The 25,423-nt window shown below is 41.5% G+C and overlaps 1 protein-coding gene across 1 annotated transcript in view; it reads left to right on the top strand.

Moving 5' to 3' along the window:
* The window catches only part of CNTNAP2 (contactin associated protein 2), a 1,639,050-nt gene that overhangs the window by 1,121,636 nt on the left and 491,991 nt on the right, over positions 1–25,423 (top strand). The gene's annotated exons all lie outside the window — the stretch shown is intronic.

Below are 25,423 nucleotides of genomic sequence, written 5' to 3' on the forward strand. Positions count from 1 at the left end.
TTAGTTTGTGGTGTCTACCAGGTGGAGACCACCAGGAACACACGAGGCAAAGTTAAGTTTCTGAGCCTCTTGCACTGAGGGAGATGTGAACCATCAGTCCACAGGGGGTGGACTAGTAACAGACCAGAGAGGGCTTATAGGATTTGGGTGGCGGCAGGTGATTTGGAGGAGAGTTTAAACAAATATGGGAATTCCCAGGTAGTGCAGTTGTAAAAGAATCTGCCTACAAATGCAGGAGATGCAAGAGATGTAGGTTTGATCCCTGGGTCAGGAAGACTCCCTGGAGGAGAAAATGGCAACTCACTCCAGTATTCTTGCCTGAAAAATCCCATGGACAGAGAGGAGCCTGGCCGGCTGCAGTCCATGGAGTCTCAAAGAGTCAAACAGGCGTACACGTCACATCATAAAGCAGAGAAGATTTATTCTAGACTGTGGGTTCGTGGGGCTTCTCTCATAGTTCAGTTGGTAAAGAATCCACCTACAATGCAGGAGATGCTGGTTCGATTCCTAGGTCGGCAAGATCCCCTGGAGAAGGGATAGGCTGCCCACTCCAGTTTCTTAGGCTTCCCTTGTGGCTCAGCTGGTAAGGAATCCTCCTGCAATGTGGGAGACCTGGGTTTGATCCCTGGGTTGGGAAGATCTCTTGAAGAAGTGGATGCAATGTGATGGTTGAGAGGTTACTATTTTTCTCTAGGAGGCAAGAGGGACACACTAGGTGGGGCTATTTGTCAGTACGAAAGGAATCATACCCACTGGTGGAAGCCAGGAGAGGGAGCTGCTTCATTATTTTTGTGGCCACTAAGGGCTTTGTGTTTCAGCTCAGTTCAGTTCAGTTCAGTTAGTCATATCCAACTCTTTGTGACCCTATGGACTGTAGCATGCCAGGCCTGCCTGTCCATCACCAACTCCCAGAGTTTGTATGTTTAGACATGATGAAGTCTTTTTCGACTTTGTTTCACCAAGGTCATGAAGTGACCCTGCTTGATGATTGCTGATATTCTGTGGAGCTGGACTTTTCCCCCAGTCTGGCTGTTACTTGCAAGCTGCCAGCTGTCAGGGCCTTTTTATTTTTCTTTCTTTCTCAGGTCCCAGAATAAATGAGAAGTAATCAATCAGCCAATCCATGTATAATAGCCACGATGCCCTGTACAGGGCTAAATGTTCAGAACACCATCTGGAGAAATGCCCATTAATATAGCACCAAGAGTAAAAAAGCAATGTAAAGGTTAATAAAAGAACTAAAAACTGTACTTAACCAAGACTTGAAACTGAAATAAATATTCCATCACACATCAGTCTTATGCCACAGAAAGTTTGATGGGGAACACATGTATACCTGTGGCGGATTCATTTTGATATTTGGCAAAATTAATACAATTATGTAAAGTTTAAAAATAAAATAAAATTAAAAAAAAAAGTTTTGGCAAAGCTATTCATTTATTTCACAGCTATAAAACATATTGAAAATTAACTTTTATAAATAGTCCATTGAATTGCTTCTCTTCTTTGTTATTCAAACAGTTGAGCAAGACTTTTTTTTTACCCTAATTATAAATAAGACATATTAGCTGGGTTATGTTTTTGTTTTTTGTTTTTTTTTCTTTTGCAGCAGCTATAAATTGTATGGTCGTTGATCCTGTGTATTTAGTACTTTTACTCTTTAAAGATAGAAAGCCGTTAAAAGAATTTACATGTGAAAAGAAAAGTCTAATTTGGCAGAATGATCTGATGGTGTCAAACCAGTGTTTAGTGGCTGCTTGACTATTGCCATTTGTCAAATTATATTGGAAACTTCAAGGCCATGACCCTAGGAAAAACACAGTCTAGAGAGACTGTCAGTCTTCCCCTGCATAACTTCCAGCACTAAGCTTTCTCATCTCTCAATTTTGGTAAGGCCAGACTGAGTCTGTGGATGCTTCTTGAAGCTCTGATGGTAATAGGCTCTGGTCATCATTTAAGTGTCTTTTCAATGGAAAGTTTAGAGGTTTTCTTGTTCTTTTTAAAAGAAGGTAGAGATATTCTCTCTCTTTTTTTTTTATTTTATTTTTTAAAATTTTTTCTAATTTAAATGTATTTATTTTAATTGGAGGCTAATTACTTTACAATATTGTATTGGTTTTGCCATACATCAACATGAATCCACCACAAGTGTACAATGTTCCCCATCCTGAACCCCCCTCCCTCCTCCCTCCCCATACCATCCCTCTGGCTCATCCCAGTGCACCAGCCCCAAGCATCCTGTATCCTGCATCAAACCTGGATTGGCGATTCGTTTCTTATATGATATTATACATGTTTCAATGCCATTCTCCCAAATCATCCCACCCTCTCCCTCTCCCACAGAGTCCAAAAGACTGTTCTATACATCTGTGTCTCTTTTGCTGTCTCACATACAGGGGTATCGTTACCATCTTTCTAAATTCCATATATATGTATTAGTATACTATATTGGTGTTTTTCTTTCTGGCTTACTTCACTGTGTATAATAGGCTCCAGTTTCATCCACCTCATTAGAACTGATTCAAATGTATTCTTTTTAATGGCTGAGTAATACTCCATTGTGTATATGTACCACTGCTTTCTTATCCATTCATCTGCTGATGGACATCTAGGTTGCTTCCATGCCCTGGCTATTATAAACAGTGCTGTGATGAACATTGGGGTACATGTGTCTCTTTCAATTCTGGTTTCCTCAGTGTGTACGCCCAGCAGTGGGATTGCTGGGTCATAAAGCATTTCTATTTCCAGTTTTTTAAAGGAATCTCCACACTGTTCTCCATAGTGGGTGTACTAGTTTGCATTCCTACCAACAGTGTAAGAGAGTTCCCTTTTCTCCACACCCTCTCCAACATTTATTGCTTGTAGACTTTTGGATCGCAGCCATTCTGACTGGTGTGAAATGGTACCTCATAGTGGTTTTGATTTGCATTTCTCTGATAATGAGTGATGTTGAGCATCTTTTCATGTGTTTGTTAGCCATCTGTATGTCTTCTTTGGAGAAATATCTGTTTAGTTCTTTGCCCATTTTTTGATTGGGTCATTTATTTTTCTGGAATTGAGCTGTAGGAGTTGCTTGTATATTTTTGAGATCAGTTCTTTGTCAGTTGCTTCATTTGCTATTATTTTCTCCCATTCTGAAGGCTGTCTTTTCACATTGCTTATAGTTTCCTTTGTTGTGCAAAAGATTTAGAGAAGAGCTAACACCTATCCTACTCAAACTCTTCCAGAAAATTGCAGAGGAAGGTAAACTTCCAAACTCATTCTATGAGGCCACCATCACCCTAATACCAAAACTTGACAAAGATGCCACAAAAAAAGAAAACTACAGGCCAATATCACTGATGAGCATAGATGCAAAACTCCTTAACAAAATTCTAGCAATCAGAATCCAACAACACATTAAAAAGTTCATACACCATGACCAAGTGGGCCTTATCCCAGGGATGCAAGGATTCTTCAATATCCACAAATCAATCAATATAATACACTACATTAACAAATTGAAAAATAAAAGCCATATGATTATCTCAATAGATGCAGAGAAAGCCTTTGACAAAATTCAACATCCATTTATGATAAAAACTCTCCAGAAAGCAGGAATAGAAGGAACATACCTCAATATAATAAAAGCTATACATGAGAAATGCTGGGCTGGAAGAAGCACTAGCCAGAATCAAGATTGCTGGGAGAAATATCAATAACCTCAGATATGCAGATGACACCATCCTTATGGCAGAAAGTGAAGAGGAACTAAAAAGCCTCTTGATGAAGTGAAAGAGGAGAGTGAAAGGTTGGCTTAAAGCTCAACATTCAGAAAACGAAGATCATGGCATCTGGTCCCATCACTTCATGGCAAATAGATGGGGAAACAGTGTCAGACTTTATTTTTTGGGGCTCCAAAATCACTGCAGATGGTAATTGCAGCCATGAAATTAAAAGACGCTTACTCCTTGGAAGGAAAGTTATGACCAACCTAGATAGCATATTGAAAAGCAGAGACATTATTTTGCCAACAAAGGTCCGTCTAGTCAAGGCTATGGTTTTTCCAGTGGTCATGTATGGATGTGAGAGTTGGACTGTGAAGAAAGCTGAGTGCCAAAAAAATTGATGCTTTTGAACTGTGGTGTTGGAGAAGACTCTTGAGAGTCCCTTGGACTTCAAGGAGATCCAACCAGTCCATCCTAAAGGAGATCAGTCCTGGGTGTTCTTTGGAAGGAATGATGCTAAAGCTGAAACTCCAGAACTTTGGCCACCTCATGTGAAGAGTTGACTCATTGGAAAAGACTGTGATGCTGGGAGGGATTGGAGGGAGGAGGAGAAGGGGATGACAGAGGATGAGATGACTGGATGGCATCACCGACTCGATGGATGTAAGTTTGAACTCCGAGAGTTGGTGATGGACAGGGAGGCCTGGCGTGCTGCAATTGATGGGGTCACAAAGAGTCAGACATGACTGAGCGACTGAACTGACTGACTGACTGACTGATGACAAACCCACAGCAAACATTATCCTCAATGTTGTAAAATTGAAAGCATTTCCCCTAAAGTCAGGAACAAGACAAGGGTGCCCACTTTCACCACTACTATTCAACATAATTTTGGAAGTTTTGGCCACAGCAATCAGAGCAGAAAAAGAAATAAAAGGAATCCAAATTGGAAAAGAAGAAGTAAAACTCTTACTGTTTGCAGATGACATGATCCTCTACATAGAAAACCCTAAAGACTCCACCAGAAAATTACTAGAGCTAATCAATGAATATAGTAAAGTTGCAGGATATAAAATAAACACACAGAAATCCCTTGCATTCCTATACACTAATAATGAGAAAATAGAGACATTAAGGAAACAATTCCATTCACCATTGCAACAAAAAGAATAAAATACTTAGGAATATATCCACCTAAAGAAACTAAAGACCTATATATAGAAAACTATAAAACACTGGTGAAAGAAATCAAAGAGAACACTAACAGATGGAGAAATATACCATGTTCATGGATCGGAAGAATCAATATAGTGAAAATGAGTATACTACCCAAAGAATCTATAGATTCAATGCAATCCCTATCAAGCTACCAACAGTATTTTTCACAGAGCTAGAACAAATAATTTCACAAAATGTATGGAAATACAAAAAACCTCAAATAGCCAAAGTAATCTTGAGAAAGAAGAATGGAACTGGAGGAATCAACCTGCCTGACTTCAGGCTCTACTACAAAGCCACAGTCATCAAGACAGTATGGTACTGGCACAAAGACAGAAATATAGATCAATGGAACATAATAGAAAGCCCAGAGATAAATCCATGCACCTATGGACACCTTATCTTTGACAAAGGAGGCAAGAATATACAATGGAGAAAAGAAAATCTCTTTAACAAGTGGTGCTGAGAAAACTGGTCAACCACTTGTAAAAGAATGAAACTAGAACACTTTCTAACACCATACACAAAAATAAACTCAAAATGGATTAAAGATCTAAATGTAAGACCAGAAACTATAAAACTCCTAGAGGAGAATATAGGCAAAACACTCTCCAACATAAATCACAGCAGGATCCTCTATAACCCATCTCTCTTTTCTTTTAAAGAACACGATATCTAAGGAAGATTTGTTTTGTTTGGAGAAAAGTGAACTACCTTTGGGTTTAAAAATTATAGAAAAACATAATCCAAATATCCATCAACTGGTGAATAAATAAGCAAATTGTAGTGTGTAGTAGAATATTACTCAGTAATACATGGGAATTGAATGTGGATACATATTACAGCAGGCTTCCCTGGTGGCTCAGTGGTAAAGAATCCATCTGCCAGTGCAGGCGACATGGGTTCGATCTCTGGGTCAGGAAGATCCCCTGAAAAAGGAAATGAAAACCCACTCCAGTATTCTTGTCTGGAAAAGCCCATGGACAGAGAAGCCTGGTGGGCTGCAATACATGTGGTCATAAAAGTCAGACATGACTTAGTGACTGAACAACATTTTACAGCATGGATGAACATCAAAAACATTCTAAGTGAAAGAAGCTAGACACAAACATCAGACTTCTGTAGATTTATTCATTTAAGTTTAATGGACTAGACTTAGCCCAGTATTATCACTCTATAATGTTTCTTTGTTTCTTATGGGGAGAAAAAGTAATGTTAGATCCTTTTTAAAGCACTCTGATTTTATACTGGAAATAATAAGGCAACATATGTCAAATCATTTTGAGAAGATACACATTAGTTTTCTTTTAAGTCTGATGATGACAAGCCATAATACTACTGAGTAAATTCTTACCAAACTGAAGCTTCTGGGCTCAGTTTCAATGTTTTGTTTAATATTATTCCCACCAGCTTTCTTCTGACAGGGCTCCATCAAGATGCTGGTTAATATCCTTGCAAATTGCCTTCTGGATGGGCTTACTATCCTCAGCGTGCACTCCGTTAAGGTTTTCACAGTAGCACAGGCTTGTGTTGGTTTAGCACTAACCTTAGCTATTGTTAAGGAGACTTACTTTTGTCCTCAGTGATCTAGGAAGCAGTAATTTCACAATCTTTAGAAGTTCACCTTAATACAGTGTCTGGTACACTTCTGAACATGGTAATTTTTAGGTGCTTTCAATTGGCAAAGTAGCAAATTGATACACTCAGGGGACTTTCGACAGCATCTTTCCTGGAGCAAATGACACTCCTGTGACCGTGGTTTCCTGTGAGAAAACCTGGCCTCCAGTGCTAGCTGCAGAAAGTGCCATCTGGACTCTGAATTCTGAAGAAAGTGTCATCCTCTTTGGGTTCAGACTCGGTCACAAAACGGCTCTTTCCGGGAGCAAAATGAAGTTGTCAAGAGCATATTGGCCGTGACTCTGCCAGGCACCATTCCGATATGACAAACTCGCCTTCCTATTTTTATTACAGATTACTAATTCTAAAGAAAGATAGGACTTTCCCTCTTTTAATACAGGATCGTCCAAAGGTCAAGACAATTCAAACAAGGGCAGCATGGTCCTGCAATAAAAATGCAGCAATCTAGTCGTGCAGTGCGTCTGTGCAGGGGCTGGGAGAGGTGTGATGTTTACCACTCTAGAAAGGGCACTTTAATCAAAAGACTGATGGCGCGATGAGCTTTGAATTTGTTGTTCTATTTCTCCTGCATCTGCATGAAATTGTGTCTTTGAAACCATATATTATTGAAATGAGTGATACCAGAGAGGAACATATGCTCTGAAATAAACAGAAAAATAGAGCAGCGTAATAGCATTCTTTGCCCACTTGTACAGCCTCTGTGGTGGCATGGAGTGCAAGAGGTGTGGAGGGATGTCTGGGGGACGCTGTCCCCCATCACACATGGGCACTCATGGCTCTCCTTCCCAGCGGCAGGTCTCCTTAGATGGGTCATGACAGTCGGACAAAAAGCCCGTGCCTGCTGTTCAAACACAGTGTGAGAAATCAACTTTGAAAGTATAAAGAACAGTGGAGATGAGATCCGATTCTATAGTATTTCTCTCACAGATGGAATAAAAACCTTCCTTCCTTCAGCGTCAGAGCTCACTCTGGCCCTCTCAGCTCCAAAGAAGCAGGGGTTCTTAGGGCAGAGGTCTGTGCTTCATTGGTGCAGGGGCTGAAATTCCCTCTTCTCCAGGGCTCCATGCATCACTGCACAGGCACACAGCCATCCCACACCCACGTGCAGAAGGTGGTTCCTCATGGGCAACAGACACAGTCAGCAAGGTTTTGTGCATGATCACCCCTCCATGGATCACGCAGATTTTCTACAGAAAAATCCTATTTTTTTTTTTTGCATGTGGGTGTCATTTTCCCAATGCCAATTATTGAAAAGACTATCCTTTTCCTATTGTGTATTCTTGACTTCTTTGTCATAAATTAATTAACCATATATGTCTGAATTTTTTTCTTGGGTTTCCTATAGAAAAACTGTTAGAACTAATAAGCAAATTCAGTAAACTTGCAGGATACAAAATCAACAGACGAAAATATATTGTGGTTCTATTTACTAATAATGAACTGCCAGAAAGAGAAATTAAGGAAACAATCCCATTTATAACTGCATCAGAAAGAATAAATTGGGAATAAATTTAACAGGAGGTAGATCTGTATATTCAAAAGTATAAGATGTTAATGAAGGAAATTGAAGAAGACATAAATAAATGGAAAGATATCCCATGCTCACAGATTAGAAGAATTAATATTAACATGCCCATACTACCCGAAGCAATTGACAGATTCGATGCAATCTCTGTCAAAATCCCAGTGGCATCTTTCACAGATATAGAACAAATAACCCTAAAATTTGTATGGAGCCATAAAAGACCCTGATATCATCTGCAAATAGTAAGAGTTTTAATTCTTCTTTTCAAATTGGATGCCTTTTATTTCTTTTTCTTGCCTAATTGCTGTGGATCAGACTTCTGACACTATGTTGAATAAGAGTGGCAAGAGTGAGTGTCCTTGTTTTGTTCCTGATCTTAGAGGAAATGTGCCTCACTTTTTCACCATTGAAACTGATGTTAACATGGGCTTATTATATATGCCCTTTGTTATGTTGAGGTACGTTCCCTCTGTACTTACTTTAAGAGCTTTGGGTTTTTAAAAAAAAAATAACTTTAGTTAGTTATTTTTGACTATGCTAGGACTTCATTACTGTGCATGGGCTTTCTCTCGTTGCAGCAAGCAAGGCTACTCTTTGTTGTAATGCATGGGCTTCTCATTACTGTCGCTTCTCTCGCTGTGGAGCTTGGGCTCTAGGTTTGCAGACTTCAGTAGTTATGGCACACAGGCTTGGTTGCCCCATGGCATATGGGATCTTCCGCGACCAGGGATTGAAGTGGTGTCCCCTGCCTTGCAAGGCAAACTGTTAATCAGTGGACCACCAGGGAAACCTTTTATCATGGATAGATGTTGAATTTTGCTAAATGCTTTTGTGCGTCTGTTGAGATGATCATATGATTTCTCTGTGAAACAAAAGGTGAGCTCAGTTGAAAAGTGAACCGGAAGCTCCTTAGGTCACAAATTCAAGTGGGTGCATGTGTTTTGACAACAGCAGACTGTGAGTGCTCTTGGAGACAGGTTGAGATGGAGGCATCTGTAGCACCACCACCTGCAGAAGTTCGTTGTTAGAAATGTGAGCCTGGAGCTCAGGGAGGAGTAGGGGGCTAGACATACACGGTGTGAACATGACCACAGGTGTGTGTTGTAGCCACAGGATTGTCTTCATGCACCATTTAATACATATAAACTGAATGACAATTATGAACTCCAGGAGCTGCAGAGAACATGAAGATAAAATGACTTGGCTCCCAACTTCCAAATAGTCATCATCTGAAGGAGGCAGACATTTAACAGGTGATAACTGTGCTGCATGATAAAGGCTCTAACAGACAGAACAAACTTTGTAAATGTCATATGAAAATATACCTCTCTCTGCTAGTGAGACTCAGAGAAAGCTCGAACGGGAAAACATGTGTGTTTAGAGAAGAACACATATCAACAAAGCTGGTAAAAAAAAAAGAGGGGGGAGGAGAATATTTCTGGTGGTGGGAACAAGTGTGAGTGGTGTTACTACAATGTGTGAAATGTTTAGAAAATACAGATGCTGTGACATAAACCAATTGGGTCACTTCTTAATACATAGAAAAATCAGAGTGTCCTGGTGGTATTAAAGCCAGAAGCAAAGACCATCAAAGTCTGTGGCCCCAGATTATAAAACAAGAAAGAGTCCAAGGGAGAAAAGAATGGGATGTGAAGATAACAATGGAAGGAGAACTGGAATACAGACCTCCTGACACCCATTCCAGTGTCTGCCAGGCAGTGATCTCCATCTCATAGACTAGCTTCCACTGGTTGGAATAAGCAAGGTCTGGGAAGGGACAGTTTTCTGAGCTCCACTCCCAAGCAGATGGTGCCTGGATCAACGGTTTCTAGACTAGGGGGTGCTCTATGTCCACAATTATAATCTGGTCACCTCGTGAGTCTCTACGGTCTCCTTTATGTACCTGTAAGATTTCTGTTATGTTGAAGGTGTAAATGCTACACCCCCAGGACTGGAGTACTGCCCAGCGATGTCTGTCTGTCTGGAGAGCCTCGGGTTATGAGCTAAGCTTGCACAGCACCTTTCTTCCCCCTACTTCACGTGGTTATGCTGTGTGTCTCGAGAATCTCCTGGACATCTGTCAGTGTATTGGCCTTAATTATACATTACTCTAACCCTAGAGGGGCTTCCTAGGTGGCACTAGTGGTAAAAAACCTGCCTGCCAATGCAGGGGATAAAAGAGATGCAGGTTCAGTCCCTGGGTCAAGAACATCCCCTGAAGGAGGGCATGGCAAGCCATTCCAGTATTCTTGCCTGAAGAATCCTATGGACAGAGGAGCTTGGCAGGCTACAGTCCACAGTGTCACAAAGAGTCAGACACAACTGAAGCAACTTAGCATGCACAATCCTAAAAGACACTAAGAATTGAGGATAGAACCCAAGAAATCCAACCCCACAACTGACTGCAAAGTTTAATAAAAAACATTAAAAAAAAAAAAACATTCTGTTTCAACACATATGTGCAGTGCTTTGCTGTTTGCTTGTTTGTTTAAACTCAGGTTTGCCTGTCTTTACAAACATAATAGGCAACTTACAACTTAGATTTATTTCTTATTTTGGTAAACTTTTCCTCCCATTATGATTCTAAACACTGATAGTGACTGTACAACATGACGTATGTTGCAGGTATAGAAAACTGTGCTGAGTTGACACTGACTGCTGTTTATACCAGCGTCTCCCAGAATATAGGAAGCCTGGTGCTACCTGGAATATGGACTGTCCTTCTCCGCAGACCAATTAGTCTCACCCTGCCACAGGAACAGACTGCAGGCTGGGCCGGACCTCCGCTCATGCCCCTCAAATCAACCTGCACAATGATAGCCAACGACAAACTGTTAAAACAAGTCCTTGGTTTACCATTTTTCAAAAAAAAGCAGTGTAAGATATGCATAGATTATTCAGCTTCCTGAAAAGTTAGATTCAGAATTAAGGTTTGATTTTAGTGCTGCCTTGGGATATAATACGAAGTCAAGATGCAAGGTCTGCAAATATGATCATTGCTAATGGATGAGACTGACCCAAGGACCAACGCAATTGTAAACACCAGTGCTGACTGCAAATCATGCTTGGTGATGGTTACACAGGTGGCATAATTGCTGTAACTTTTCAGAGACAAATTGCAGTATTTCCGAAATCACCTGAGGCCAGGGGAACCTGTGATTAGGTAGGATAAAGTTGCCTCCGGTGAAATCAACTATCAGCCAACAGAGCAAAGCATAGTGAAGGGAAAGCCAAAGCAAAATTTTAAATTCCCAAACACCAGAATCCAGAATGTGCATATGACCTTTTAATTACTTGCTTGGACTGAACAACAAAAAAAATAGAAGTAAGAACTTGCATTCATGTGTTTGAAAAAATATTTGTTGAACACACACTCTGTCAAGTATTTATCCGAGAGCAGAAACAAAAGCCGGGCTCTAATGGATCCTAAACCCTCGTGGGAGGACGGGGAGACAGAAAGTAAACACGAAACAAAGCAGTGTGTCATGTACCTGGCAATAATAATTGCTGGGGAGTAAACAGGATGGGTAGGGGATAGGAAGGGGAGGAGGGATGCTATTCTAGGCAGGTTATTAAGAACAAGCAGCACTAATAAGGTGTCACTGAGCAGCATCTGAATGGAGAGGATGAGATCTGGTGAATATTAGGGAGAGAGGATTCCAGGGAGAGATGTCAGCTGCAAAAGACTTGAGGTAGGAGTGAGCTTGGATGTTTGAGGAACAGCAGCAGGTGGCATGGCTGGAACAGCCAGAGGACAGAAAGAGGGAGCAGATGCAATTAGAGCGGGCAATACAGAGGGTGGGGGTGGGGGTTGTTTACTCGCCAAGTCGTGTCTGAACTCTTTGCAACCCCATGGACTGCAGCACGCCAGGCCTCCCTGTCCTTCACCATCTCCCAGAGCTTTCTCAAATTCATGTCCTTTGAATTGGTGATGCCATCCAACCATCTCACCCTCTGTCGCCCCCTTCTCCTCCTGCCCTCAACCTTTCCTAGCATCAGGGTCTTTTCCAATGAGTTGGCTCTTCACATCAAGTGGCCAAAGTATTGGAGCTTTAGCATCAGTCCTTCCAAAGAATATTCAGTGTTGATTTCCTTTAGTATTGACTGGTTTATTCTCCTTGCAGTCCAAGGGACTCTCAAGAGTCTTCTCCAGCACCTCAATTCAAAAGCGTCAGTTCATCAGCACTCAGCCTTCTTTATAGCCTAGTTCTCACATTGATACATGACTACAGGAAAAAACATAGTTTTGACTATATGGACCTTTGTTGGCCAAGGGATGTCTCTGCTTTTTAATACACCGCCTAGGTTTGTTATAGCTTTCCTTCCATGGAATAGGCAGAACCCTTATTATAAAGGGTTTGGAGACTGGGTTTGACATTGAGGCAGCAAAGAGCTACTGAAGAAAGCAGTTTTGTGAAAACTCCCTCTGGGGGAGTGAGAGGATGTGCTCAGAGTGAACACAGCTGGAATAAGGAGATGCAGAGGAGACTAAGGTGATGTTCCAGATTAGGGGGAAGTCGTAGAAGAGGGGAGGAAGGAAGCAGGGAGGGACTTGAGAGAGATGGAGGAGGAAGAAGGATGGAGTGGATGAGAGACAAGGAGAAAGTACAGGGACTCCATCTCCATCCTAAGAGATGAAATAACCCTCTGCCTTCTAGGGAGATGGGAGTGGGACGTGGAGAATGTCCGGAGGGAAGATTGTGTCTTCCACTTGGGCACAGGGTATTGACTTGCATTGAAGAGTCAGCAATAGACTGTGGCTACTTTGAAGATTTGTCTAATATCAATAGACAAAAATAATTATCAGTGTAAATTCAGCAAACACCCCTGGTGGCAAGCTAAGAGCAGGAGGTGGAGCAGAGGTGGGAAAGACAGGGCCATTGCTCTCAGGGCCTTACATTCAGCAAACAGTGAACAAGCAGGCAAATGATGTAATTGCAATAGTGATGAACAGTGTAATTCAATAAAAGCCAGCTGCTCAGAAAGAGCTTAATAGAGGCCCCGGCTCTTAATGGAGGGTCCAAGACATCATCTCTGAGGACATGACTTTTAAGCTGAAGCCTGAAGAAAGCCAAGCACAGCCAGGGAAGGGGTGACTGGCTCCAGGTGGGCATAACAACAGGACAAAAGCCCGGTGACAAGCAAGAGGTTAGCAATAGAGAAATAGAGAAAGGTGTTATTCTTAATATAAGGTGGGACAATGAGTCCAGGCAGGTTATAAGGAAAATTGACAATTAAAATGAGAGAGGCAGGTGGCTTTGCTAAGTTTTGGAGTTTATTCCCAAATAGGCATCTTAATAAAATTACTCATCCAGAGCTCCAAGGCAACAGTAACCAAAAAATGCATCTGAACATTGTGTGATTTGTTACATTCATTATAATCAAGCTGAAATCAGTTGCCTTGCTAGGGGAAAAAAAAGTGACTAATTGACATGATGTGAAGGCCTTTGAAGACTCTCATTTAATATCACCAGGTTAATCAGCAGACTAATAAAACAAGTTTTAGTTAAATAGTTACAAGGAAACAATTCTTCTGTGCTCTGGTGTCAATTCTTTTGTTGTTGAGGGAAAAAAAAGGAGGGCAAATTTTAGAGGTTTTGCTGTTTGAATAAGCATCACTTTTACCCACTTGAAAAATATGACACATTATTGTTACTGAATTTTTGTCATTTCACTGTTTTTCTGTGAGATCAGAGGACTTTGAATTTGTGCCACTTTTATTAACTGCTGTGCTGTCAAGAAAGGCTTTAGCATCTTAGCTCCCCGGGAGAGGGCCCGGTAATGGATGAATAATGAGTGACTCTGCGGGTTTGGTACCCTGTGAACAAGAAAAGCATTCTGCCTCCGCTGAACAGCAGGTGTGATCTGTGACCTCGGGTTGCCCGTTATATAAGCAGTGACTTACTTTGCTGTTAAAGGATGCCCATGTTTTTCAGATAGTAGCACAGTACTGTCCTCAGAGTAGTATGACAGGGTTAAAGGTCAAGGCTAATTATTTTAATGTCATCGGTTTTTATTTTCTCGTTTAACTTGTTACATAGTAGAGAAGACAGGATTAGTTCAAGAAGCCTTGGCATTAAGGCTTACCCTTCCCTCTTGTTCTTTTTGAGAAATCCCCTGATAATGTCTTCATCAGAGTGAGCTGGAGATGAGGAAGCCAGCCTGAGACCTTCTCAGAGGCCTGTTTATGTGGGGTTGATTCAGGCTAACACCTGCTGGGAAGAAACACTGAGTCATGGTAGCGATTGTAGCTATTGATCAATACCAGCCCAATCATCACAGCTTTCATTTTCTCCTCTTTGTAAATTTCTTTGATTTTTTGACCACAAATATGTTCAAAACCCCCGCTGTCTTGTAGAATCTTCACTTGCTTCTGGTTGGTCCAAATGCTTCTGGTTGAACCAATCCCCATGGAAGCCCATTCATGGGGCTTGCCTATTTTGTTCATTCATGTCTGCTTCCTTAGGTCGTCATTACCTTGACCTCTTAAAGTTTGATTATTTGAAACATGACACTGCCCTTCAGGTTCATCAGTGACCTACTAAGCCTTGATGTTGATCAAGCTTTACCCTTCCCCTTGCTGGGACAGCCAGTCCTCAGCTACCTGCTGTAAACGCTAGGCACTGGAGGTACAGAAGCGATGTCCAGATGCAGCATCCTGTCTGCAGGGGAGCTGAGTGCAGAAAACAGCCAAACACAGCAGGATTGAGTGTAGTAATGCAGGTCCGTAGAGAGTGGCTTAACACAATTGTTGTTTAGTTGCCAAGTCATATCTGACCCTTTGTGACCCCGTGGACTACAGCACACCAGGCTTCCCTGTCCCTTCACTATCTCCTGGAGTTGGCTCAGACTCATATCCATTGAAAACTTTGACTTCTCATTACTAAAAAAACTGAAGTGCAGATATCATGAAAATACTCATAATCATTTCTCCAACCACACATTCTGCTTCTCAACACTGACCCCACCAGTCTAACTGATTGCCCCATGGTTCCTGAAATGAACCATGGGCTTCCCTCTTGGCTCAGCTAGTAAAGAATCCACCTGCAATGCGGGAGACCTGGGTTCGATCCCTGGCTTGGGAAGATCGCCTGGAGAAGGGAATGGCTACCCACTCCAGTATTCTGGCTTGGAGAATTCCAAGGACTGTATAGTCCACAGGGTTGTAAAGAGTTGGACACAATCGAGCCACTTTCACTTTCCTGAAATGAATTGGATGTTTCCTAGCGTACATCACACCTTAGCCCACATTCAGATTCTGAAAGGCTTATATCCTCTTTACAGTTTTCTAGAACCTACCTGTCCTTAAAAGCTGCAGTCAGATCTGTGTCTTCATGGAGGCTCGCCAATGTACCTTAATCCTTGGTAATCACTCCCTTCTGCAAAATCCCACAGGACCCATTGTCTGAACCACTCCTATGATGTTTAATGTGCATTTTTTTGTCTTATTCTGTGTGCCCTATCAGAAATCAAGGCACAAAGCTGTCATAATTATTGTTGCTGTTTTTCATGTCAGATTCTTTGCAACCACATGGACTGTAGCCTGCCAGGCTCCTCTGTTCTCCACTATCTCCTGGAATTTGCTCAGGTTCATATCCAATGAGTCAGTGATGCCATCCAACCATCTCATCCTCTGCCACCCTTTCTCCTTCTGCCTTCAATCTTTCCTGGCATCAGCGTATTTTCCAATGAGATTCTTGTTTTATATTTAAAAATAAAATGAAAATTAATAAAATCAAGGCACAGCCTATCAAGACAGTCCATATAAATAATAGGCCAAGGGAAGGCATGTTTTATCAAATAACTACAATATTTAATGGAGAATTAAAATAAAAGGAACAGCCAGTACTCATACAAATTATTGTTCCTGGAATTCAGTTAATTCCTTCTTCATTTGTTCTATAAAGAGGAAAAGAAATATTGAAACAATCGGCCACAGTTTTTCCAGTAAAAAAGACTCAAATAGTGCTTTCCTGTGTCCTGCAAACAGCATGTGGTTCCATTCGATCACGTTGGTATTATTAATCACATTTGCTACTGGGGCGATGGTTCAAAGGGATTAACCAGAGTTGCTGAGGGGACATGAAGGCCTGAGACCGTTACAGAAACCGAGGCCAAGTTAACTTAGAATGAGTTGGTCTATTCTGTTCCCTTTAATACTGCTCAGAATTACAAACTCCCATCTAATCTGCCACTTCAATTCCATTCAAATTAACAAAATCTAATTCATTTGAATAGGATTCAAAGTGATTTGATTCAACTCAATCAAATTCTGCTCAGTGGAATCAGTCCTTGATTGAAATCTATTAAGTTCAATTCAATAAAATAAATTTAAATATTATGCAGTGAAATTAATTTTTAATTGATTAGCATTTCAGTTCAGGTCCATCTTGATCTGAACTTCAATTCTCCATTTCTAAATTTGGTCCCTATTCAAATTAATAAAATACAGTAAAATCTGATGTAATTCTGAAAGATGCAACGTGAAGCTAATCAGCTTCATTAATTTTTATTCAGCCCTAATCAAATGAGTTTAGTGACATTCAATCACAGAGAGATAAAATGTTCACCTTTAATGCCAAATTGAATGTTTATATTATAACTTCAAAATTATAAGTTTCCCGACTTCACATCACTGTCTGCAGTATGAACTCCACAGGACATTTCTGGATTCATTCTTTGTTTTGTCTTTTTCTTAACACAGAACAACTTAGAACTATGCTATGCTAAGTCACTTCAGTCATGTCCGACTCTGTGTGACCCCATAGACGGCAGCCCCCTAGGCTCCACCGTCCCTGGGATTCTCCAGGCAAGAACATTGGAGTGGGTTGCCATTTCCTTCTCCAATGCATGAAAGTGAAAAGTGAAAGTGAAGTCGCTCAGTCGTGTCCGACTCTTAGCGACCCCATAGACTGCAGCCTACCAGGCTCTTCCGTCCGTGGGATTTTCCAGGCAAGAGTACTGGAGTGGGGTGCCATTGCCTTCTCATAACTTAGAACTAGATGGTTGGAAATCAAAAAATAATATTGTTATCTGGTTTAGCAAAGTGATTTCAGGAAAGTTATAGGTGGCTAATTGATAGGCTCTTGTGCCTGTGAAAATGCCAAGATGCATGATTTTTAATTTTATTTTTAAAGCTCTTACTCTAAATAGTAAAATAAAGGCATTCAGATTCAGGATTGTGGTCATTAAATTGCAAAAAAAAAGTAAAAGGGGGATTATAGTGACTGAATTATTCAGAGAAAAAATAATTGTAAATTTTAAATGGAGGTGTTGCTGTGATCAGTACTATTATGACTTGGTCAGATCGAACCTAGAATACAGGTCCTGGACTGGTGCACCAAGGGGACAATTATTCTGTGAACTGAAGCCACTCTGTCATTTTCTCAGGTCAGTGTGTGGATAAAGATAAGGATCACCAGGACATTAGTGACAGGGTCTCAAGATTTTCCTCTGAGATTCTCATTCTGTAGGCCTGGAAATCTATATGGTTCACAAGAGCCTGAGATGAATCTTATTTTAGCTCAGTTGAAAGCCCTTCCCTATACCAATTTCTCACTCGAGGGGAAAATCTCAGAAGCAGTCACTCCATGACATCCCCTCCAAGGCCCCTCTTTCACTGAGGATCCTGAGACAGGCTGCTTTGATCCAGTGTCTGGAAGTGATTGCATTAAGGACCTATTTCACATGGTGAAGAAGAGAGGCTTCCTCCATTTAAGCCCCAGAACTCAGAACTGGTGGCCTGTTCCTCCTTCCAGTGCTGGGGTCAAGGACAGCTGTCAGCATCATCTTTACGGCTCTGCAACCCTTGGACTGTGCATACCTCTTACTAAAGGAAAAAGGGATTCTGGCCTGCTCGATTTTTCAAGTTAATAACTATCAGATTATTTGGAGAGCTCTGTAGTAGCAGCTATAGCACCTCTAAACTTCCTCTCTGCTCCCAGCCTAATCTGGAGGTTAGGGTAAGGGCTCTTTTATCTTCCTTCTTCTCTAGGTCATTTGCATTGGGAGGAAGGTTCTCCCAAGTACAAAATGTTTTGCACCTACAGTCTAGAATTATACCAATTAAGGTTGTCTTTGCTTGAGAAGGCTTTCTTATCTCTCCTTGCTATTCTTTGGAACTCTGCATTCAGATGGCCACCTCTTTCCGTTTCTCCTTTGCCTTTTGCTTCTCCTCTTCTCTCAGCTATTTGTAAGGCTTTCTCAGACAACCATTTTGCCTTTTTGCATTTCTTTTTCTTGGGGATGGTCTTGATCCCTGCCTCCTATACAATGTTATGAATCTCCATCCATAGTTCTTCAGGCACTCTATCAGATCTAATCCCTTGACTCTATTTATTACTTCCACTGTATAAGGGATTTGATTTGGATCATACCTAAATGACCTAGTGGTTTTCCCTATGTTCTTCAATTTAAGTCTGAATTTGGCAATAAGGAGTTCATGATCTGAGCCAGAGTCAGCTCCCAGTCTCGTTTTTTGCTGACTGTATAGAGCTTCTCTATCTTCGGCTGCAAAGAATATAATTAATCTGATTTCCATATTGACCATCTGGTCATGTCCATGCGGAGTCTTCTCTTGTTGGAAGAGGGTGTTTGCTATGGTCAGTGCATTCTCTTGGCAAAACTCTGTTAGCCTTTGCCCTGCTTCATTTTGTACTCCAAGGCCAAACCTGCCTGTCATTCCAGGTATCTCTTGACTTCCTACTTTTGCATTCCAATACCCTATGATGAAAGGGACTTTTTTTTTTCTTTTGGTATTAATTGTAGAAGGTCTTGTAGGTCATCATAGAACCATTCAACTTCAGCTTCTTCAGCACCAGTGGTTGGGACATAGTCTTGGATTACTATGGTTACTTAATAAGCATATTGTCACCATGGATTATTGTAGTCTGATTCGAGTGTTCAGTTGAAATTTGTTTATCAAGTATAGGAAAAAACGATTGGGTTGTGCTGCAGTAAGAATGGAAGTGTATTGGGAGATTTTCCAGAGTATGAGTCTTTCCTTAGAATGAGATCTTACACCATAGGGGTCTTCAAATAGCCAAAATAATCCAGATAGCTTGAGCCCAGGGCACACAGTAAAGGAGCAGGGGACGCTAAGCAGAGCTCTCTTTCCTCTGCTAAAAGCCCCCTGCGATTCTTTAATGTAATTTGTAGATAAGCAGATAGTAGGAGATATAATAAGGCTAGGTTTCATCAAGCTCCAAATAGGCTTTTAAGTTTTCATTTTGGAGACAATAAACCTTTCTGGTATTGTTTTTAACATCCTGTAGGAATGGATGGAATGGAACTAATTAAATGTCCAGCGACAGTACTGGGTCTTACCGTAGCTCTGCCAGGATACTGTTTCCGTAAGTAGATTATTAGGTTATTCTGCGTAACTCCGAGGTTCTGAAGAATGCACTGAAAGTCACAGGTATGCGCCACATTTGTATCAAGCAGTCCCCATGCATTTGCCCTTGTGTTTCCGAAACAACTTGTTACTGGAGAAAATAACAGAGATCTATTGGCTTTAAATTTGAGGAAAACAAGTTGCCTCTTCTCTTTCTCTCTTCTTCAGTCATCCAACCCATAATGAATCCTCAACATAATAAAATTGGTCTTCAGTGAGTACAAAGTGCCATGATCACATTTAATTCAATCCATATCTGGCTATCTTAATACAATATCGCTCACTTTCATAATTTAGCTTCTAGTTAACCTCAAATATGGTTTATCAGTACATAATCTTGTTGCAAGGATTACTCCTACTCAATGTAGTTAGCAAAAATCTTCATATACCGAGGTCAGAGAAATTCTTGAACTCTTAGCACTGGGTAATTAAATTGTTTCTTTTCTCACCACTTCTTATTCTTTTCTTTTAAAAAGTCTTTCCATTTTTATCACCTTTAACTTCTTTTCCCCAAAGCCAATTAATAGGTAAATAATGATCTGTAAAGCAAAAAGTAGCACTTTGTTAGCCTAGCACTGAAATAAGGCAGTTCTTTGCTCAACACAAGTTGAACCATTCTCTTCTCACTGAATATAAAATATATGCCAAGTTAATAAATTACAATGATTTGATTTAACCAAATTAGCCAGTGCTAATAACAAAGGGTACAACTTGATTTTTCTCTGGAATGTGTTGTTCTTATTGGCATTCATCTGTTCCTGGGAGATGTGAAAACAGCTAAGTAAAACATTTTGTACTGCACTTAACTTATTTTCCTAGGAAGGAGAACAAAATAACATTGATTTTGCACCACCCTAACTGGGAACATTTTAATATACGACAAAAGTGCCTTGAGTAAAAGGTAGGGGATCGGGGGAAAGAGATGGGAAATTGAACTCCTCTCTCCTGGTCACTAATGTGTCTCCTCGCACAGAACACAAGAAACATGATCACTGCTGATCATCTTCTTGGATTGCATCTTGATGTCTAGCAAGAGTCCCTCCCTGCAGGACCTGAGCCTGCCATGTGAAGCTGGTTCAGAGCCGGGGTCCCATGCAGAGCATGGAGTTCCTGCTAGAACACCGGAGGCCCAGACACCTTGACAATGTGACCCCCTCTCCTGGGCTTCCTGATACTCCCTGTCGGTTTGGTGGGAACCAGCTAGATCTTTCTCTGCTTCCCCTAGAGAGCATTTCTCAGAGTTCCATGCTAAAGGAGCAGCTGATGATAATGGTTGCTCCCTCGACTGACGTTGTCCTGATTTCGTAAAGAATCCCGAGCCACACAGCTTCTCTGGTTTGTGCGATTTATCATCACTCTCTGTGACAAGAATATGACCATGGTAGGTTGCTTCTACTGGTGCCTGGAAGGAACAATCGGAAATTGAACTGACATTCTGAGATACATACTCTTGCCTTGCCTATTTCATGTACAGGCAGGACAAGGGTGTTTCCTGCCAGGTAACCCATTGACTTCAGTTTTTCAGGTGTTCTGATGGTTTCTTCGCCCTCACCATGTGGGTTAGTATCCCCTAATTTCCCAAAGCAATGAGAGTAAATGAAATTTCTTCTAAGAGAAAGAATTTAGCATTAGGTAAGCTTGAAAAGGTGCAGTGTGATGACGAGAGGGGATAATCAGTCTAGGTCATGTTCTGCACTTTCAGTGACAGGTTATGGCCTGCAAGGCCCCAGGGCCCTTCGCAGTGTCAGCATGGCACCATCCACCTTTGTCCTCTTCCTATAACACGGCCAGGGATGGAATCAGCAGAGACCTAATGCAGCTTACTAACCCAGTGACCCGGCTCAGGTTTTATTGTTTCCATAAATGCAATTTTTAAGCATTATTTTTTTAACTCTTGACTGCATCAAAAGAAAACAAGAGTAGTTTATTATCGGCCAAGGTTCCAATATTAAAAAGCATCAGAAATTGGATATGTTCCTTTGCTCTGATGGAAAGAGAAGGGAGAAGCAAGACAATAAGTTCAGTTCAGTTCAGTCGCTCAGTCATGTCTGACTCTGAGACCCCCATGAACCGCAGCACGCCAGGCCTCCCTGTCCATCACCAACTCCCAGAGATCACCCAAACCCATGTCCATTAAGTTGGTGATGCCATCCAACCATCTCATCCTCTGTCATCCCCTTCTCCTCCTACCTTCAATCTTTCCCAGCATCAGGGTCTTTTCAAATGAATCAGCTCTTCACATCAGGTGGCCAAAGTATTGGAGTTTCAGCTTCAACATCAGTCCTTCTAATGAACACCCATGACTGATCTCCTTTAGGATGAACTGGTTGGTTGCAAGTCTCCTTGCAGTCCAAGGGACTCTCAAGAGTCTTCTCCAACACCACAGTTCAAAAGCATCAATTCTTCGGCACTCAGCTTTCTTTATAGTCCAACTCTAACATCCATACATGACCACTGGAAAAAACCATAGCCTTGACTAGATGGACCTTTGTTGGCAAAGTAATGTCTCTGCTTTTTAATATGCTATCTAGGTTGGTCATAACTTTCCTTCCAGGGAGTAAGCGTCTTTTAATTGCATGGCTGCAATCACCATCTACAGTGATTTTGGAACCCAGAAAAATAAAGTCAGCTGCTGTTTCCACTGTTCCCCATCTATTTCCCATGAAGTGATGGGACCAGATGCCGTGATCTTAGTTTTCTGAATGTTGAGCTTTAAGCCAACATTTTCACTCTCCTCTTTCACTTTCATCAAGAGGCTGTTTAGTTCTTCACTTTCTGCCATAAGGTTGGTGTCATCTGCATATCTGAGGTTATTGTTATTTCTCCCAGCAGTCTTGATTCCAGCTTGTGCTTCTTCCAGCCCAGGGTTTCTCATGATGTACTCTGCATATAAATTAAATAAGCAGGGTGACCATATACAGTCTTGACATACTCCTTTTCCTATTTGGAACCAGTCTGTTGTTCCATGTCCAGTTCTAACTGTCCCTTCCTGACCTGCATACAGGTTTCTCAAGAGGCAGGTCAGGTGGTCTGGTATTCCCATCTCTTTCAGAATTATCCACATTTTATTGTGATCCACACAGTCAAAGGCTTTGGCACAGTCAATAAAGCAGAAATAGATGTTTTTCTGGAACAAGAAAGCTTGGCTGTAAAAAGAAAACTCAGCCCCCTGTACACTGGGACAGGCCCCAGCAGGTTGGGAGGCAGGGTTTCAGAATGGAAGAGCTAGCTTCTTCTCCCTTCAGAGCATGGTGCTGAAATCACCCTCTCCACTATTGGCCAGTTCAAGTCTAATGTAGTTCTTAAAAATCAGGGGCCAAAAATGATCTGGTGAAGGGATAAATAGTTAACTTTTCCAAATTAAGTCAATGCAACTGGAAAATCTGGAAATTTGTATGGAGTTAGAGAATACCTGAATAGTTCCTTTCCAAGTTCAGAGTTTTTACTCCATTCATTACAACAAGCCTGAACTCTCAGTACAGTTTTATAACTTTAAATCACCTACCTCTAAAAAAATAAGCAAACATGAAGACCTACTGGCATCTCTGAGAAGACGGAGCAGCAGCTTTTACACAGTTCCAGTATGGCTCTTTCTTCCTTTATTGTGTTACTTGCTTAGGTGCTGTTGACTGTTCAGGGGTCCCAGCCTGTGCGATCCCATGTCTGATTTCTGTCATTATGTACTATGGGCTTCACTAGTAGCTCAGACAGTAAAGCATCCACCCGCAATGCAAGAGACCTGGGTTTGATCCCTGGATCTGGACGATCCCCTGGAGAGGGAAATGGCAACCCACTCTAGTATCCTTGCCTGGCAATCCATGGACAGAGGAGCCTGGCAGGCTACAGTCCATGGAGTCGCAAAGAGTCAGACTCGACTCAGCAACTAACACACATGTAGTCATATCAGAAATAAAGTGTGCAATAAATGTAATGCACTTTTATCATCCCCAAAGCATCCGCCTCCAACCCCAATCCATGGAAGGTCGTTTTCCATGAAACCAGTCCCTGGCACCAGAAATTTGGGGCACCTCTGGTTTAGATGACAGCTTACAGAGTGAAAAATGTTTTATTTCTAAGCACAAGCACATGCACAGATGTGTGCTTGAGACAAATGTGCACCCGACACGCTGAGAGGGTGGTGAGTGATTAGAATGGGATTGTAGCCGCACAGGTGGGGATTTTAACTGTGGAGTGCAGGTTCACTGGCCACACGGCTTCCACCAGATTCTGTTCAGTTCCCAGCCTCCTGCAAGGGCAGCTTTCTCTGTCCTTCCCTCCTCTGCCTGCTGCTGCCTAGCCACTTCTTCCCATTATTCCCCTGAAACTCCTCTCAACAAACACCATATAGCTGTCAAATGAAAAGGGAAAGTTAAAACCTTCATCTTAATGAACCCTGCTATCAAATCTGACGATGCCGACCACACCGCTCTTATGGAAATTCTTTACTTGTTTCTCCTCCACCCTCTCAGACTATCTTCTTTCTTGCTCCTCCTTTTTTCTGCTCTCTAAATGCTGCTGGAATCCAAAAGATTCCAGTGACTTCTCTCCTGCTGCCAGTGATTTAGGCTGATGGCTCCTAAAAGGGGATTTTCAGCCCAGAGAATGCTCCTGAGACCCTGTCTCTGAGAGCCAGTTGCCCACTTCGTGTACGAGGGTCATCATCCTTTCTTCTTCATTCTCTAGATTTCTCATCTTCTTCCCTGTGATCTACTGGATGGTGAAGCACATCACCATCCTCTTAGTCACCTGAGCCAGAAATCTGGGATTAATCCACACACCGTCTCCCCACCCAAATCCCAATAGTCCCAAGCCAGTTGTACCTCCTTCATCACTTTGCATATTCTCTGCCTCTCCATTTTCACTGCGATCTTATTATTTCTCTTTGGTATTAACACAGAAGCATCACATCTGGCCTCCATGACTCCATCCCCCGAAATCTGCCTTTCATCTCACTGCAGATCTTTACAAACACAAACGTGACCATGAAAATGCCCTGCTTAAAATACTTCAATGGTTTCCCATTAGTTTCAGAATGAAGTTCAGCTTTCTTAAAATGGAGGAAATCAACACTGAAAAGCAAGAATAAACCAATGCAAAATAGCTTTATTTGGACAAAGTTTGTTGTGCTACGGCCCTCACCCACTGTCTGATGCGACCTACCCTGCTTCCCTCTCAGATTTCTCTCTCATCCCTGTTCTACCATCAATGAACATGCGTGCTCTGTATAGAACTTTACACTCTTTCTCCTTTGCCTAGCGCTCCTTGTCTCATTTACATCCTTATTCACCTGGGTAACCTAACTACCAAGACATAGCTCTAGTTCCCTCTTCTAGGAAACTTCCTTTCCTCACCTACTCTCCATAATTAAATTTCACACTCAATCTGTATCTTTTCCTCCATGTTCCTGCTGAGTTTCTTATAACGTTTGACACATAAAGGAAACGCAATAGGATGTCTGACGAGTAAATGAATGGGTGAGTATTAGGCCAAATAATAAAGCAAAATAGGATGGTATAATGAGCATTGTTCAATGTCTTATGAGAAAAAGTGTCAAACTTCCAGTCTGGGAGCTGCTCTGCTGTGTAATTGAAAGAATCACTTAACCTTCCTGCACCTATGTTGCTTACTTGTAAAATAAGATCATACTAAGGCATGATGAAAGTCCACATTTAGCTCTGATCGTCTGTCATCTCCATGACTGCTTTCATGGAAAAGCACAAGTAGCCATGAACCTAGTTGTACATTTGAGAACCGATGCATGGCACACACACCCTCCTACTTTGTGGGTATGCCCCATCTGGGCAGCCACTTTACAGAACAGGCTTCTTAACTCCTGGAGCTTGAATGTAAAATCTTTCAGAGGGAGAGGTACTTACCCTGGTGGGAAAGCTTGAGCTTACCATTCCCTCTGAAGTTTTTTATTGCATTTCCCTATTATTGAAA

The sequence above is a fragment of the Bos indicus genome, chromosome 4 (genome assembly GCF_029378745.1).
Source record: "Bos indicus isolate NIAB-ARS_2022 breed Sahiwal x Tharparkar chromosome 4, NIAB-ARS_B.indTharparkar_mat_pri_1.0, whole genome shotgun sequence".
NCBI lineage: Eukaryota > Metazoa > Chordata > Mammalia > Artiodactyla > Bovidae > Bos > Bos indicus.